The following is an 18,590-nucleotide window of genomic DNA, read 5'->3' as shown; positions in this document are numbered from 1 at the left end:
CTGAATGGAAAGATATGTGAAAAAATGAATGGTTTGCTTCCCACTGGTGTAGTTAGAGCAAGTTTTGCAGGCTTCCTTGCAGTGGGTACCATTTAAAAGCCAGCATTTGTCAACAGGTACCACGCAGTTACTGCAGTTGTTTCCTGCAAAGCTCAAGTGCTTCTGACACAGCTCGGTGACAGCTCTTGGCAAACGCTGACTTTTAAGTGGCAACCAGTATAATTACGGCATTCATGAAAGTCAGAGATGAACAGCACTGGCTGAAAAAGAGCCAGGTATCATATCGCGTGGGCTAGCGCCACGCCTGCTTTCCCACACCATGCTGCCAGCACCACTCGGTCCTGAGCAGCAGAGCGCCTGCCATCCCAGCTCTGTGCCACTCCTGAGCCCAAGCTGTCAAAATTCCTTTTCTTTTTTTTTCAGACTTCACAGTGGGTTTTATAATGAGATGGTTTTGAAAGGACAAGGATGAGAGGTCACCAAGCATGTTTCCATGCTTAACATAAAAGTGAAACTCATCTAATCCACTCTTCTTGCTCTGTACACGTTTTTCTCTGGTCTGATGGAGATCAAGAAATTAGGAGGCTCACAAAGATGGCATGAATCTGGGTGGATATAGGTCAGGCTATGCATGTCATATAGCAACTCACTTTATAACAGCATTCATTTGTCAGATGTATTCTGTTCTTAAGAGCAGGAATTAATTCACTTTATAAGCTAAAGTTCATGTATTAGCTAAAATTCGTATATAGGAGTGATTTTGTCACATGAGCTAAAATTTTATACTGACATTCATAAAAAATAGTTGCATTGAAAAGAGTCATATTTAATTTGCAAAGTTCTGGATGCCAGATTTTAGGTTACTCATGCATTAATGTTACCCCTGTGTGTTCATCATCTCTTGTGAATGTTTCTGTGGTCTACAGGAAAATAAAGGACACCGGTTTGTTAATGAAGAGTATTTTCTGTGTTAAGGGACTCAATTAAAAAGCTATATAGACCAGCTGAATTTCACTACTTCATTCTTTCACCATACTCTGAATGTAGCATGATACAGGCTGTCATTATACTTATGTTCAGTGTGTGAGCAGTTCATCTGAATAGTTTCATTGAAATCAATGGGCCTAGCTCACATAAGCAAGGTCTTCCAAGGCTGGAATATATTTATATTCATACTGAAACCATTACTTCCTTGTTCACTGCTACTTAGTTTACCTTATTAATCTGATGACATCATCCCTCAATTTCACTGAAGCATATCCAAAGCAGAGAAATGAAGCACTTTCTGTAAGTTTTGGGGACTCCGGTCAGTCGCTTAAATACAAACAGTGAAAGCGAGCTGAACCGCAAAAAATTATCTGAGAAGCAATCTCATTGTTTCATCTGTAAGTTGTTTTTTCTGTGGCAGTAGTGAAAATGAAAACTAAAATATTTATGGCTCCTAATAACATACATTTCAGTGTACTCTTATTTGCCTTACTGCATGTTATATCTTCCCACATTTAGCAAGGCGGAATGTGCAGCAGTGTTTGCTCAGGGTTGCTGGTATATGAGCTTATGGACCAGAACAGGTTTCTTTTCTGCACAGATTGTATTGTTCCTTTACATTTGGCTGCTTTTGACAGACACTTGTCATAGGGAAGGGATGGGACTGTGTTCTAAATGTTTCCTTTTTCCTATGATTTATCCAGGGTGTTACCTGAAGTATCATTTTTCCCCATGGATCTACATTCAATGGATACACATGAATATACAACACACACCAACCTGTCTTGCCTGTGCCAAGTATGTATTTGCCTGTGCATGAGGGCACATACTATCATGAAAATTGGAACCATAATCCTTGCATGTATGCTATCATCAAACTCTCATGTACATTTGTATGAACATAATACAGTCAAATACAGCCAAAAAAGAATTCCTCTAGTTTGAGGCCAACCACTGCGAAGTCAAAAGTCACCATGACAGCCAGTGTCCTACCACATTTGACACCACCAACAGTGAAGAAGGAAATATGGCCACGATAAAGTCCAGTTAAGCTAAGCATCATCTTTTGAAAACTTCAGCTGTAGCACTCTTGTTTTCCTCAGAGAAAAAAAGAAAATTGTCAGAATTGTCTTTTTCTGCAGAGTTTCAGTACTGTGATTATTTTGCAATTCCTGGACACAGTAGCAGCAAAATGAGAACAGTTTTGCCTTAGATTTAAGTCATCTACTTGTCCTGGTTAAGAATATCTTCATACTCTTTTCTTCAAAGAAAAAAAAAAAAGGGAGAAAAATAAAAGAGGCAAGACAATAGAACAAGAGATATAGAAGCAGTGATACCTAGGTTCCTTTTCAGATGAGATTATGAAAAATGGGACTGATTAGGTAAGCATACACACAGAGTTATACTTTTGTTATGTTATACCTTTCGTGCTATTATTATATTTTAACTTCATATTTTAGGACTTTATTATTCACATTTGTAAATTTGAAAAATAAAATCACCCCTGAGCTCTCTACCAAAAATAAACAAAATGTCTATTCCAATGGTGCCTGCAACTGATTTTGCCAATTTACTAGGATACAAGACTAAAATAAAGTAAAAAAGGAGGACAGATTAAAAATAATCAGTCCTAATATCGCTGGGGAAAAAAAACCCCCAGATTACAGACAGGCAAGAAAGGGAATTTAGGACTTACTTAGAGATTTTATAGATGCTTGTAAGCTTTGCTTAAAATGCTCACTCTGACAGCGTGTTTGAAAAAATTATATGCTATGTTTCTGCTATTTTGTTGACGAAGAATTAAAAGTTAATCCCATAGTACCTGAATTTGGTCTGTGTGGGAAGTTCCAAGAGCAAAGCTTCTGTTCAGCAGGCTCTTGTCTCCCTCCATATTTGGCAGCCCTAAGAAAATAATAATAAAAAAAGCTCCTTGTAGTAGCAATACAGCAATCATGCTGGGTCATGAAACTAATTATGTTTTGTGACGGTGGAAATTCTCCATTTCTGTATGAACGGGCACTGCTGCATGATAGATGAATGTTGGAAAGGCAGTACATTGTTCTCTTTCATCTCTGCCACTGCATATTTATTCTAACTGCTCCTAAATTATTCATTTTCTTTAAGCAATCAATAATCTGATTTGCTCCTTGGCATTTTTAGTCACACTTCTGTTTAACTGACTGTAAATAAAGGTCACTTGGAGGCTTCCTGCTGCTGTTCTGAAGGTCCTTGCCTTATTAATTCCCAACACTTTTTTTGTCTGTGATTCTGATTAGCAGTTGCAATCAAGTTCAGCAATTAGCTGCCTCCTTGCACAGTGATTTGCTCACTCCACCTCCCTATATAAAGCCACATTTGGTCTCTACTCTACAAAGGCAGAAGGAGGAATTTAAATTCATTTGGTTTGTGTTCCCTGACCATGCAGAACAGATCAAATTTGTCACTGCTTGCACATAACCTCTGCCCATCTACTTCATACCCACTAATCATCCCTGATGCCCCCAACAGACATCATAAACGTAATGAACAGCCTTACCAACAACCTGCTTGTGATATGCTTAAGCTCAGTCTCTTGTATAAACAAACAGCTACAGCTCATTAAATCATTTTTAGATATTTAAGAGCTCCTATAGTTTATCTTACATCAAATACTTTTTTAAAAGGGGTCTGCTTCACATATAATGGATTTATCTTAGTATGCCTGGGGCCTGGGGACAGGACAGATTTAAACAACTTTGGACATCTGATTTCAGTTCACAAGAAGACACAGTGCTAGTGCTTGAGAAATTATAATCTCGGGGAACTCTTTTTGTCTTTAATTCCTAGAACCATGGAAAAGTTGTTAGAAATTTCAGTACTGTGTTAATGATAAAGAGAGGCTCCAGTCAGGAGAGATGTCTAACTTGTAGGTGAAAGCACAAAGAGGAGAAAGTCTCTTCAGGTACTCTTTAGCAAGTATGTATTTGAAAAGCAAGGAACAAGACTCATAGTAAACATTACAAAAATATCATGAGCATTATTACAAGACCTCCTCAGTGTTCTTCATTCTTTCTGTTGCATCCTGAGTAAAAACTTCCAGGCAGTACACTTTAATGAAGTATTTCTGCAAATGAATACTTTTAGTTTCAGGTGTCTTTATAAATTCATTGATTTAAATGCTTCTAATTCACACAGTGATTCCATATGGATGTTAATTCAGACAGAACTGTTTCCATTGTCTGAGTAGAAAACTAAAATGTGTGCACAAGAGAAATCCTTCATTAGCCGAAGTCTCTTTCAATGCATCACAGTTGTTCAATGAATTTATAGACAGATTTCAAAAAGGTGATAGAACTGCACCTGTGAGAAAGTCTGTCATATCAGTACTTGTATCCACAATGTTTTCTGTTAGTATCATTATTATTTGGTACATCTCAGTGCTTGACAAGTGAGCAAAGCATAAGACTGACAACCACCACCAGAATGGAATGAATATATCTAAATACATCTTGAAGGCATAGCCAGACTCTAGAGGAAGAAAATGATAGGTCTAAATTCCCACATACTGTGCATAAGGATTTAAACTGTTACCTACCATTCACAACTCACTACAAAAATGCCTTCATATTTCATTTTGGCCTTGGAGTTCTTAGGGTTTAAGGGAGTTTTGTACTGGTGGATTTAAGTGCCCTGAAAAAGAGACAGATCAGAACTCAATGTGGTTACTCTATACTGACAACAGCCCATTTCCACCCCTAACACCTACGAGCCTGTCTTCTGACAGCAGCAAGCCAAAGCATGTATGCCCTGAATAAGCAAATTTTCTTTTTCCTTTCTGTTCTGGCAAGTGTGTTCATTTACTCTCACAGGGGATCTGACAGCTTTCCCCAGCTCCTAAAGCAATTCTTTAGCACTCGTTAAAAAGTGCTGCAAGTGAAAGGCAGCAAAGCTGACTGGTGTTTGCATGCAAAGACAGGCAACCGGAGCACTAAGCACAGTCAGTCTGTTTCTTCGACGTGTAACATGAAATCAAGACTAGAAGCAACAGTTAAGTCACTCTTGGACCTTTCACTTAATGAACATAAATAGACAAAATAGGCCATTTGTTGGCATGGTGATGTCATGAATCATTATATAAAACATCCGGAGCTTTGAAGAATAGGCATGTACACACAGTTAAGCACTTGTAGCTGCAGTGGTTAGGGCTGTAAAACTCGCACACTTCAAACAGGTAACTACTTTCTAGGGTGGCAACTTTCCATGTTTGCTGTCATCCCAAAACCAAGCATCTTGGAGCAGTTAAAAACATTGTTTTCAGCTATTAGAGATACGTGAAAAAAAGATGTATTATTCTCATATTATTCTCATTGAAGAAAAAACCCAAACCAAATCAAAAAACCTTTTCCTGAGGAAATAAATTATGAAATCTGTTAATGAGGAGTATATGCCTAAAGAAATATGAAAGGAACCTAAAGCTATTATTACAGAGTCACAAATGTTTTAGGACCTGCTGTGGTGAATTGTTCTTCAGCAAAAAATGTATGGGATGTACATGGTTTTCCTTAACCAGCTCTTCCCTGTAGTTGTTCTGAAATGACATGTGCAGAGAACATGATAACTAGTTCTTGCTTGTTTAGTGTCTGTTACATGGGATTACATATCATTACTGTTTTCTCTATAGGACATAAAATATCCATTATATTTGAAGCAGAGCACTCACGGTAGAGAAACTTGCTGTCTGTGTAACCTTGGAAAAAAGAATTAGCTCCTCACATTTGTGTAATAACATTTATAATTACTCACTGGGGAAGTATTATTTATGAAAACCTTCCTGAATGGAATGCCTTGCAAACATGTAAAGGATTAAACAGATATTTGTTGCCTTGTGCTTGGAGGAAAAAAGAAGGCTGTATGGGGAGAACTTTTTTCTCCTGGACCAAGTTTTGCTTCCTGCCTCTGAGCCCAATGTGCACAGTAGTGGCCGAGGCTGAGGAAGCAGAGGAAAAGCAGAAGTGATGGGTGGTCTGGAAGATACTTCTGCACCATATCGTTTTTCATAAACAGAGCAGTTATTCAGGAGGATGGCTCACTGGAACGACACTTGAAATTTTTAATCTCTCTTGGGAGTTCACATCCCATTGAGATGTGAATTAACCCTTACTTTCATTCTCTGTGTGCCTTGAGGGCAATTTTATACCATTTATTGTGGATTTTTCTGCAACCTATTCCCTGACAGAAATTTATACCTATCCTCTGATACTGTATGCAGTTTATGAACAGATGGTGCAAGAGCAGCAGCAACCTACCTGGAACAAGACAAGGAAAATAAAACACTTGGGCCCCAACAAAAAGATGAGATAAAAAAAAAAGAGGCTTGACCTCCCAGGGCATTCCCCTGAGAGAACACAGATGCTTCTATCTTTGCTTCTGTCTGTTGCTACTGATGAAGTAATGGTAGTTGTGGGCAAAGTAGAGTTCGTAATTTCTTGTATCCTTCTGCTTCCTGTACAAGAAATCCTCAGGGCATGGATTAATTCATTATCTGTGATCCCTCCCCATCTGTATTGTAGTGGAGAAGAAGTCTGAACTCCACTGGAAATCTGTAGAGGCATCACGTAAAAATGCTTCTTTCTATGGAGGAGCTTAGTAAGAGTATTTAATGCATTCTTTCTTGCAAAATCTGGAAAACTTTGTTCTATCCTAATGAGGAACAAGAATGGATTCTTAATTTTACACGACATTGTAATTTATAGTCACTGTATAGTGTGGATGTTCAAAGAACTCATCTCCTAACAGGGGATGACCCAGGAGATCTCTCTTGGGTCTATTAGCTGGCAAGAAAGAGACATCTTAAGTCCACACAACATCTTGCTATTTCCCAGCCCCTCTGACATTTGGATGGGGATGGAGCAGTGACTTGTCTTGAGCTGATATTGCATATGAACAGATATTCAAATAATGATTGTAAAAAAGTCAACAGCATATAATAGTTGTGCTACTGTAAATACAGATCAAGAAATACGCATCCATGGAATCATAGAATCACAGAATGATTGAGTTTGGAAGGGACCTCTGGATATCATCTAGTCCAATCCGCATGCTCAAGTGAGTCACCTAGACCCAGGCCCAGGACCATGTTCGGATGGCTGTTGAATATTTCCAAGGATGGAGACTCCACCACCTCCCTGGGCAACCTGTGCCAGTGGTCAGTCACCCTCACAGTGTTTCTTGATGTTCAGATCGAGCCTCCTGTGTTTCAGTTTGTGCCCAGTCTGTTGTTCTGACACCAGGCTAAAAAGAGCCTGGCTTCATCTTCTTGAACACTCCCTTTAAATATGCATATACATTGATAAGAACCCCCTGAAACTTTTTTCTTCTCAGGCTGAACAGTCCTAGGTCTCTCCACCTTTCCTCCTAGGAGAGATGCTCAAGTCCCATCATCATCATTATGTCTCTTTGCTGGACTCTCTCCAGTATGTCCATGTCTGTCTTGTACTGTGGAACTCAGCATTAGACACAATACTCCAGGTGTGGCCTCACCAGTACTGAGTAGAGGGGAAGGATCACCTCCCTTGACCTGCTGGCCACTCCTCCTAATGCAGCCCAGGACACTGTTAGTTTTCTTTACAGCAAGGCCACATTGCTGGCTGATGTTTGGCTTGGTGTCCACCAGGACCTTTTCTGCAAAGCTTCTTTCCAGCTGGGCAGCCCCCAGCATGTACTTGTTGGTGTCTGAGGCTGTTCCTCCCCATGTGCAGGACTCTGAGCTTCCATTCATTGAACTGCATGAGGTTCCTGTCGATCCGTTTATTCAGCCTACTAAGGCTGCCTGGATAACGGCACAACTCTGTGGAGCATCAGTCCGTCCTCTCAGTTCAGTGTCATTAATTTTTGTAATTGTTTGGTTGTGTCGTGGTTTAAGCTCAGCCGGTAACTCAGAACCAAACTGCCGCTCGCTCACTCCCCCCCCTTCTTCCTCTCCCTGCTCCCGGAGGGATGGGGAGAAGAATCAAAAGAGTATAACTCCCACAGGTTGAGATAAGAACAGTCCAGTAACTAAGGTATAATACAAAACCACTACTGCTACCACCAGTGATAATAATGATAAGGGAAATAACAAGGGGAGAGGATACAATTGCTCAACCTTGTGCCGACCGATACCCAACCCAACCGGAGCAGCGATGTGGGCCTTCCGGGTAACTCCCCCCAGTTTGTATAGTGGGCATGACATGCTGTGGTATGGAATACCCCTTTGGCTAGTTTGGGTCAGGTGTTCTGTCTCTGCTTCCTGCTGGCTTCCTCTCCTCCCTGGCAGAGCATGAGACTGAGAAAGTCCTTGGTCGAAGTAAACATTACTTAGCAACAACTAAAAACATCGGTGTTATCAGAGGTGTTCCCAGGCTGAAAGTCAAAAACACAGCACTGCACCAGCTACTAAGAAGGAGAAAAAATGACTGTTATAGCTGAATCCAGGACAGTATCTACCCCTTATTCCATACCGTTCACATAATGCTCAGATCCAACATTTTTCAATCTACCATTGCTTTTGTCTCATAAATATATATATATACACCCACACCCACACAGAAAGAAAAAGAGAGATCATTCCTTAGTCCATGGACCAATCCCTATAAAGTCTCTGAATTCATCCAGCCCATGATGTCAGGCGCCATCTCTTTTAACAGTCTTCCAGTGTTTGAAAGTGCCAAAACCCACTGCTCTCAGTGGAATTTTTAACAGCCCATTGTACCGTTCGATTTTCCCAGGGGCTGGTGCATGGTAGGGGATAGAATCATAGAATCATAGAATCATAGAATCGTAAGGGTTGGAAAGGACCTTAAGATCATCTAGTTCCAACCCCCCTGCCATGGGCAGGGACACCTTGCCCTAAACCACGTGGTCCAAGGCTCTGTCCAACCTGGCCTTGAACACCGCCAGGGATGGAGCATCCACAACCTCCCTGGGCAACCCATTCCAGTGCTTCACCACGCGCACTGTAAAGAACTTCTTCCTTATATCTAGTCTAAACTTCCCCTGTTTAAGTTTGAAGCCATTACCTCTTGTCCTACCACTACAGTTCCTAAGGAAGAGTCCTTCCCCAGCATCCTTGTAGACCCCCTTCAGATACTGGAAGGCTGCTATGAGGTCACCACGCAGCCTTCTCTTCTCCAGGATGAACAGCCCCAACTCTCTCAGCCTATCTTCATATGGGAGGTGCTCCAGCCCCCTGATCATCCTCGTGGCCCTCCTCTGGACTTGCTCCAACAGCTCCATGTCCTTTTTATGTTGAGGACACCAGAACTGTACACAATACTCCAAGTGAGGTCTCACGAGAGCAGAGTAGAGGGGCAGGATCACCTCCTTCAACCTGCTGGTCACGCTTCTTTTGATGCAGCCCAGGATACGGTTGGCTTTCTGGGCTGCAAGCGCAGTCTGCCGGCTCATGTTAAGCTCCTCGTCAACCAACACCCCCAAGTCCTTTTCTGCAGGGCTGCTCTGAATCTCTTCTCTGCCCAGCCTGTAGCAGTGCCTGGGATTGCCCCGACCCAGATGTAGGACCTTACACTTGGCTTGGTTAAACTTCCTAAGGTTGGCATCGGCCCACCTCACAAGCATGTCAAGGTCCCTCTGGATGGCATCCCTTCCCTCCAGCGTATCAACCGAACCACACAGCTTGGTGTCGTCGGCAAACCTGCTGAGGGCGCACTCAATCTCACTGTCCATGTCGCCGACAAAGATGTTGAACAGGGCCGGTCCCAACACCAATCCCTGAGGGACACCACTCATTACAGGTTTCCAACTGGACATCGAGCCATTTACCACAACTCTTTGCGTGCGGCCATCTAGCCAGTTTTTTATCCACCGAGTGGTCCATCTATCAAATTGATGTCTCTCCAATTCAGAGACAAGGATGTCGTGCGGGACAGTGTTGAACGCTTTGCACAAGTCCAGGTAGATGACGTCAACTGCTCTGCTGCTGTCCATCAGTTCCGTGGCTCCATCATAGAAGGCCACCAAATTGGTCAGGAAGGATTTCCCCTTAGTGAAGCCATGTTGGCTGTCACCAACCACCTCCTTGTTTTTCATGTGCCTTAGCATGTTTTCCAGGAGAAACTGTTCCAAGATTTTGCCAGGCACAGAGGTGAGACTGACTGGTCTGTAGTTCCCCGGGTCTTCCACCTTCCCCTTCTTGAAAATGGGGGTTATATTACCCTTCTTCCAGTCATTGGGAACTTCACCTGACTGCCAGGATTTTTCGAATATGATGGACAGTGGCTTAGCAACTTCATTCGCCAGCTCCTTCAGGACCCGTGGATGGATTTCATCAGGTCCCATGGACTTGTGCACGTTCAGGTTCTTAAGATGGTCTCGAACCTGATCCTCTCCTACAGTGGGCCTAAGGTCTTCGTTCTCACAGTCCCTGCATTTGCTTTCCAAGACTTTCGTGGTGTGGTCAGAGCATTTGCTGGTGAAGACTGAGGCAAAGAAGTCATTAAGAACCTCAGCCTTCTCCAAATCCATGGTAGCCAGTTCTCCTGATAGCTTCCGGAGAGGGCCTACACTGTCCCTAGTCTGTCTTTTATTTGCTACGTATCTATAGAATCCTTTCCTGTTATCTTTTACCTCCCCTGCCAAACTTAATTCTAGCTGGGCCTTAGCTTTCCTAACCTGGTCCCTAGCTTCTCGGGCAATGCTCCTATATTCTTCCCAGGCCGCCTGTCCTTGCTTCCACCTTCTCTAAGCTTCTTTTTTCCCTCTAAGTTTCCTCAGCAGCTCCTTGTCCATCCATGGAGGTCTCCTGGCCCTCCTGCTGCACTTTCTTCTAGTCGGGATGCAACACTCATGAGCACGTAGCAGGTGATCCTTGAATATCGACCAGCAGTCTTGGGCCCCCCTGCCCTCTAGGACTGTATCCCATGAAACCTTACTAAGGAGGTTCCTGAAGAGGCCAAAGTCTGCTCTCTTGAAGCCCAGGGCAGTGAGCTTGCTGCACGCTCTTCTCACTGTCCTGAGGATCTCAAACTCAACCATCTCGTGATCACTACAGCCAAGGCTGCCCTGGAGAGTTAATTTCCAACCAGTCCCTCCCTGTTGGTGAGCGCAAGGTCCAGCATGGCACCTCTCCTTGTTGGCTCCTCTACTGCTTGAAAGAAGAAGTTGTCTTCCACACAATCGAGGAACCTCCTGGATTGCTTGTGCCGGGCCATGCCATACCATCCCTCCAACAGATGTCAGGATAGTTGAAGTCCCCCATAAGGACCAGGGCCTGCGAGCATGAGGCTGCTCCTATCTGTCTGTAGAGCGCTTCATTCACAGAGTCCTCTTGATCAGGCGGCCTGTAACAGATCCCCACAATAATATCCCCCATTGCTGTTTTCCCTTTGACCCTGACCCGCAAACACTCTGTTACCTCATCACCTGTCCCCAGACAGAGTTCCATACTCTCTAGCCTATCACTGACATAGGTAGCAACGCCCCCTCCCCGTCTGCCAGGCCTGTCTTTTCTAGAGAGCCTGTAACCTTCCATTCCGACATTCCAGTCATAGGAGCCATCCCACCATGTTTCTGTGATACCAATGACATCATATTCCCGTAGCCTTGCACACATCTCTAATTCCTCTTGCTTGTTCCCCATACTACGGGCGTTTGTATAGAGGCACCTTAGCCGAGCTCCAAATGCAGCCGACTCAATGGCTGGGGCAGCTGGAACATCTCTACATCGCTCCAAGCACTTATTACAGGTGCTGGCAACTGACCAGGAGTGTTGGGATGGATCAATGCTCCCCTCCCCCAACACATCTAGTTTAAAGCTTTCTTGACCAGCCTGGCAAGCCTCCTACCAAAACAGCTCTTCCCCTTCTTTGTCAGACCAGCTCCACCAGCCTCCAGTAGATCTGGCCTCCCAAATGGAGCCCCATGTTCTAAATAACCAAACCCCTGACTATGGCATCACCATTCTAACCATTTATTAACCTGCCAGACATGCCTAGCTTTTCTAAGGTCCTCCCCTTTGCCCTGGAGAATCGATAAAAAAACTATCTGAGCTCCAGAGCCCCTAACCACCTCTCCCAGGGCTCTGTAGTCCTTCTTAATGTTTTCCAGGCTACTGCTATCTATATCTCTAGCACCCACATGGACCACTAGAAGGGGGTAATAGTCAGCAGGACTTACTAGAGCAGGCAGCCTCTCAGCAACATCCCTGACCTGAGCCCCTGGCAGGCAACACACCTCCCTCGAGACTGGATCAGGCCGGCAGATGGGTGCCTCTGTGCCTTTCAAAGTAGAGTCCCCTACTACTATGACCCTCCTCTTTTTCCTGGAGGCACCAGTAGCGATCCTCTTTACTGGTGCATCAGCAGGGTGCTCATTAGGTGTGGTGGATGCTTTCTCATTAGCCCCCTGCAGTACCGCGAAGCGGTTCTGAGTGGGGACATCAGATTTCGGAGGAAGCCCCTTGTCGTTAATTGTCCTCTTCCTCCTTTTTTGTTCATTTTTCTCGTGACTAATTCCGAGCTTCCTGGGTTGCTGCCCTCCTTCTTTCCTATATGAGCAGTGCTAGACGTTTGCAGCCCCTGCGCAGTTTGGGCCTGGAGCAAGCAGCCCAGCTTCCTCTCAGCTTCCCTGGCATCTTTTAGCTCTCCCACAGCCTTCCGCAGCTCAGCCATCTGCTGCAGGAGGACCTCCACCAGGGCGCACTGAGTGCAGCCCTGTCCATTGTGCATCCTAGCCTCAAGAGACCAGTCAAGGCACTTTCTACACTCCGAGGTCTGCGTTGGAGCCTCCCCTCTCATCGGCTCTGTCTGGGTGCCTACGCTGGCCACCGCCGGGGCAGAGCTCCCAGAGCGGGCCCTGGTCCTGAGGCGAGTGCTCACCGTCCCGCTCGCTGCCCGCTCGCCCTGCCTGCGCGAACTGCCGCGCTAACTGCCGCGCCACGCCCTAACTGACGTGCCACGCCCTGTTTGCTCGCCCTGTTCGCCGCGCTCCCTGGGATGGGTTTTTACCCACTGAGGGCTGGTGCAGTCACTCCTGGCGCCGCCCCCTGTGAGTCAGCTGCTCGCGTAAGCTGAGCTGCCGGCTCCTGGGCAAGTCCTGTCGAGGACTTGAGGCTCCCTCGGTCGCTCTTGCAGCTCCGAACTGAGGCTCCGGGACGCTGTGCTTCCCCCCGCTCCGGCGTTGAAGGTGTCCTCTCTGGAGATACTCACGTCGGGATGTGATATACCCACTCAATGCCATGCTCTTTGGCCCAAGTGTCTATAAGGTTGTTCCGGAAATGAGTCCCATTGTCTGACTCAATTCTCTCTGGGGTGCCGTGCCGTCACAAGACTTGTTTCTCTAGGCCCAGGATAGTGTTCCGGGCAGTGGCGTGGGACACAGCGTATGTTTCCAGCCATCCGGTGGTTGCTTCCACCATGGTAAGCACATAGCGCTTGCCTTGGCGGATCGGTGGAAGTGTGATATAGCCAATGTGCCAGGCCTCCCCATATTTGTACTTCAGCCATCGTCCTCCATACCAGAGAGGCTTTAACCTCTTGGCTTGCTAAATTGCAGCACATGTTTCACATTCGTGTGTAACCTGGGCAATAGTGCCCGTTGTTAAGTCCACCCCTCGATCACAAGCCCATCTATATGTTGCATCTCTGCCTTGATGGCCTGAGGTGTCATGGGCCCACCGGACTACAAATAATTCACTCTTATGTTGCCAATCTAAGTCCATCTGAGCCACTTCAATCCCAGCAGCTTTATCCACTTGCTGGTTGTTCTGGCATTCCTCAGTGTCTCGACTCTTGGGTACATGAGCACCTATATACGTGACGTACCTTCACCATCAGGTTCTGCACCCGGGCAGCGATATTTTGCCACAGTGCAGCAGCCCAGATGGGTTTACCTCTGCGTTGCCAGTTGCTCTGCTGCCATTGTTGTAACCACCCCCACAGGGCATTTGCCACCATCCATGAGTCAGTATAGAGATAAAGTACTGGCTATTTTTCTTGTTCAGCAATGTCCAAGGCCAGCTGGATGGCTTTCACCTCTGCAAACTGACTCGATTCACCCTCCCCTTCAGCAGTTTCTGCAACTTGTTGCAGGGGACTCCACACAGCTGCCTTCCATCTCCGATGTTTTCCCACAATACTGCAGGACCCATCAGTAAACAAGGCATATTGTTTTTCACTCTCTGACAGTTCATTATATGGTGGGGCCTCTTCAGCACGCATCACCTTCTCCTCTGGTGACATCCCAAAATCTTTGCCCTCTGGCCAGTCCATAATGACTTCTAGAATTCCTGGATGACTGGGATTTCCTATTCGAGCTCGTTGTGTAATTAGTGCAGCCCACTTACTCCATGTAGCATCAGTTGCATGATGTGTAGAGGAGACCCTGCCTTTCAACATCCAGCCCAGCACAGGCATCCGAGGTGCCAGGAGAAGCTGCACTTCAGTTCCAATCACTTCTGAAGCAGCTCAAACCCCTTCGTAGGCTGCAGTATCTCTTTTTCAGTGGGAGTATAGCTGGCCTCGGATCCTTTATATCCCCGACTCCAAAAGCCGAGGGGTCGACCTCGAATCTCCCCTGGTACTTTCTGCCAGAGGCTCCAGGTAGTACCATTCTCCCCAGCTGTGGTATAGAGCACATTTTTCACACGTGGCCCAGTCTGGACTGGTCCAAGGGCTACTGCATGAACTATTTGTCATTTAATTTGTTCAAAGGCTTGTTGTTGCTCAAGGCCCCATTTGAAATCATTCTTCTTCCAGGTCATGTGATAGAGAGGGCTTCCTATCAGACTGTAATTTGGGATGTGCATTCTCCAGAACCCCACAACACCTAAGAAAGCTTCTGTTTCTTTCTTATTAGTTGGTGGAGACATTGCTGTTATCTTGTTGATCACATTTGTGGGGATCTGGTGATGTCCATCTTGCCATTTTATTCCCAAAAATTGAATCTCCTGTGCAGGTCCCTTGACCTTACGCTGTTTTATGGCAAAACCAGCCTTCAGCAGGATTTGGATTGTTTTCCTCCCTTTCTCAAAAACTTCTTCCACTGTATCACCCCACACGATGATGTCATCAATGTATTGCAGGTGTTCTGGAGCTTGCCCCTGTTCCAGTGCAGTCTGGATCAATCCATGGCAGATGGTAGGGCTGTGTTTCCACCCCTGGGGCAGTCGGTTCCAAGTGTACTGGACGCCCCTCCAAGTGAAAGCAAACTGTGGCCTGCATTCTGCTGCCAAAGGGATTGAGAAAAATGCATTGGCAATATCAATTGTGGCATACCACTTGGCTGCCTTTGTCTCCATTTCATACTGAAGTTCTGGCATGCCTGGTACGGCAGCACTCAATGGTGGTGTGACTTTGTTCAGGCCACGATAGCCTACTGTTAGTCTCCACTCTCCGTTAGGCTTTTGCACTGGCCATATGGGGCTATTAGTAAAGGCTGAGCGGGTCCTGCTGATCACTCCTTGGCTCTCCAGCCTACGGATCAGCTTATGGATGGGAATCAAGGAGTCTCGGTTGGTGCGATATTGTTGCCGGTGCACTGTTGTGGTCGCAATTGGCACTTGTTGTTCTTTGACCTTCGGCAACCCCACAACAGAAGGATCCTCTGAGAGACCAGGCAAGGTGGGCAGCTGCTTAATTTCCTCTGTCTCCAAGGCAGAGATACCAAAAGCCCATCTATACCCTTTTGGGTCTTTGAAGTACCCTCTCCTGAGATAGTCTATGCCAAGGATGCATGAAGCCCCTGGACCAGTCACAATGGGGCGCTTTTGCCACTTCCTCCCAGTCAGGCTGATTTCAGACTCCAGTACAGTTAACAGCTAACTCTTGGGATCCTCCTGTCACTCCTCCTCAGCTCACGTGCCCGTTGCTCCAGAACTGAGGTAGGTTTTCCATCCCACTTTCTCATGTCTTCTCCGTGATCCCGCAGGTAAAACCATAGGGTGACTCGTGGCGTGTACCTCCTATATTTTCTTTCCCGAGCAGTAGGGCGCCTTCTGTTAATAGCTGAGACATGGGTTGGTACGCGTGGGGAGCTGGATAGATCGGATAAATCGTCTCTCAATTGTTTGAACTCCTGGGACAGCTTTTCCACAGCTGAAATGATGAAAGAGGTGAGATTGTCTTTGAATTCTTGGAGTTGACGAATCAGGTAATCCACTGTTGGTGATACTCCGTCATTCCAGGTCATTGATGCCAACGTGTGGGCATATGATGATGGCGCACTCCGTGTAAGTTTCCGCCACATGGGTCGTGTACATTCGACTTCATCTGGATCTACGGATGTGTTCCTGGCATCCGGCCTACAAGAGATCATCTCTAGAATGGCTGATTCCCTCAGGGACTGGATGCCTTTCTCTATCGTGGTCCAGTTGGCTGAGTGACTCGTAATATTGCCTTTGTAGGGAAACCTTTCCTTCACAGCTGCCAGAAGCCACCTCCAAAGACTGAGGGCTCGCTTCTCTCTTGCAATCGCTTTGTCAATTCCTCCTTCCCTAGCAAGTGATCGCAGCTGCTTGGCTTCCCTACCTTCTAGTTCGTGACCGTCGGCCCCATTGTCCCAGCATCGGAGAAACCAGGTGACAGTGTGCTCCCCTGGAAGAAGGGTGAAATCTTTTCACATATTCCGCAGCTCGGTTGAGGTCCGGGGTCGAGAAGTGACCTCTTCTTCTTCTTCCTCTTCCTCTGATCCACGTAGTAGTAACTCTTGTTCACATCCTGTCCCCTGTAGTAAATGCATTGTGTCTTCATCTTTCTTCGCTCTGCGGGTTGCTCTTTGTGCCTCTCGTTTCCTTTTGCTTACAGGGGCAAAAGATATTGTCACAAACTGGCCATTTGGTTTAGCTGCAGTGTTTGTCACTGTGGTTGGAGTGGCTGCACTGTCTGCCACTAGGATTGGGGTGGCTGCAATGTCTGTTGCTGTCAGGGTTTGAGTAGCTGCTGTGCTTGTCACTGGGGTTGGTGTAGCTGCTGTATTTGAAGTTGGAGTAGTTGCGTTGTCTGTTGTGGTCAGGGTTTGAGTAGCTGCTGTGCTTGGAGTTGGAGTAGCTGCGTTGTCTGTTCCTTTGCCATCAGATCCAGAGACATTTTTTTCTCCTTGAAGGTTAGTGTTGAGCAGGGCTCTGTAGGCGTAGGCCAAGCACCAGCACGTTGCCATGATTTGGCCTTGTCTGGTATTACCAGGATGACAGCACACCTAGTTTAAGTGTTTTACTAGTTTTGCTGGATGTTGCACTTCTTCAGTGGTGAAGTTCTAAAGCACTGGAGGGGCCCACTGGCCTAGATACTTGCCCATACTATCCCACACACCCTGCCACTCATGACTGTCCAGCCTCAGGGAAAATCTCTTGGTGGTCCTCCTATATTGTCGTCTAACCCTAGACCAGATTTGAACCCGATACTTTTTGACTTTCGAGATTAGACGAATAGGGTGTTCCCAGAGTGGGATGGCCGTGGGTAAAACACACTCCGTATGTTTGCCGACATGCTGATCCCCAGCACAATCGGCAGGCAGGTCTCAAGGGTATTCAAAGGCCAACCAAAACCTTCAGAACTCTCAACTGCTGTTGCAAAGAGGCTGGTAGAAGAACGGGGGGTGTACGGGAATGCTTCCTTCGTAGGTTGACCCCCCGAGGAGAAAAAAATAGATATGTAATTGCTAAAAAAATTCATTATATACCTCCCAAAGCATAGAGGTGATGGCCACATCGGAAGCGCAAGCCAGACCAGTTTCATGATCAATGAGTCTATTGTATTACAAGTCATTACCATGAAGTGCAGTGAAAGAAGAACCTTAGCCCAGGCCCCCCAACCGATAAGCACTAAAGCAGCAAACACTGGCTGTAAGTAAGGTACAACATGCTGAAACTCTTGAGATCAAGCACAACAACTCTGAGAGCCAATAAACCACCATTGTGATGAGTGACTATTAATTCGAAAAAATGAATGCTTATCACAAATATGATTATACACACTCTGGTCAGATTTGTCATTATCTCAACCCTTTGTGCCCCATGTTGGGCACCACAAAGAACTGTAGTGGTTTAAGCCCAGCCGGTAACTTGGAATCACACAGCTGCTCACTCACTGCCCCCATTCTTCCTCTCCCTGCTCCTGGAGGTATGCGGAGAAGAGTATAACTCCCACAAGTTGAGATAAGAACGGTCCAGTAACTAAGGTATAATACAAAACCACTGCTGCTACCACCAGTAGTAATAATGGTAAGGGAAATAACAAGGGGAGGGGATATAATTGCTCATCCAGCCCAACCTGAGCAGCGATCTGGGCCTTCCGGGTAACTCCCGCCAGTTTATATACTGGGCATGATGTGCTGTGGTATGGAATACCCCTTTGGCTAGTTTGGGTCAGGTGTCCTATCTCTGCTTCCTCCCGGCTTCCCCTTCTCCCTGGCAGAGCACGAGACTGAGAAAGTCCTTGGTCGAAGTAAACATTACTTAGCAACAACTAAAAACATTAGTGTTATCAGTGGTGTTCCCAGGCTGAAAGTCAAACACACACCACTGCCCCAGCTACTAAGAAGGAGAAAAAATGACTGCTGTAGCTGAACCCAGGACAAGCTGGAAAAACTATCTCACTTGAATTTTCAAATAGGCGAAATGCAACATGTTTCTG

The 18,590-nt window shown here is 45.8% G+C and overlaps 1 long non-coding RNA gene across 1 annotated transcript; it reads left to right on the top strand.

The window, feature by feature from the left end:
* The first annotated feature begins 7,946 nt into the window (after positions 1–7,946).
* LOC115600819 lies at positions 7,947–18,197 on the top strand. Its single transcript, XR_003989173.1, has 2 exons — positions 7,947–7,983; positions 18,091–18,197. It is a non-coding gene; the product is annotated as an uncharacterized LOC115600819 (long non-coding RNA).
* Positions 18,198–18,590: the final 393 nt, after the last annotated feature.

This window comes from Strigops habroptila, chromosome Z (assembly GCF_004027225.2).
Source record: "Strigops habroptila isolate Jane chromosome Z, bStrHab1.2.pri, whole genome shotgun sequence".
Lineage (NCBI taxonomy): Eukaryota > Metazoa > Chordata > Aves > Psittaciformes > Psittacidae > Strigops > Strigops habroptila.
This window is presented reverse-complemented; position numbering and strand designations above follow the sequence as displayed.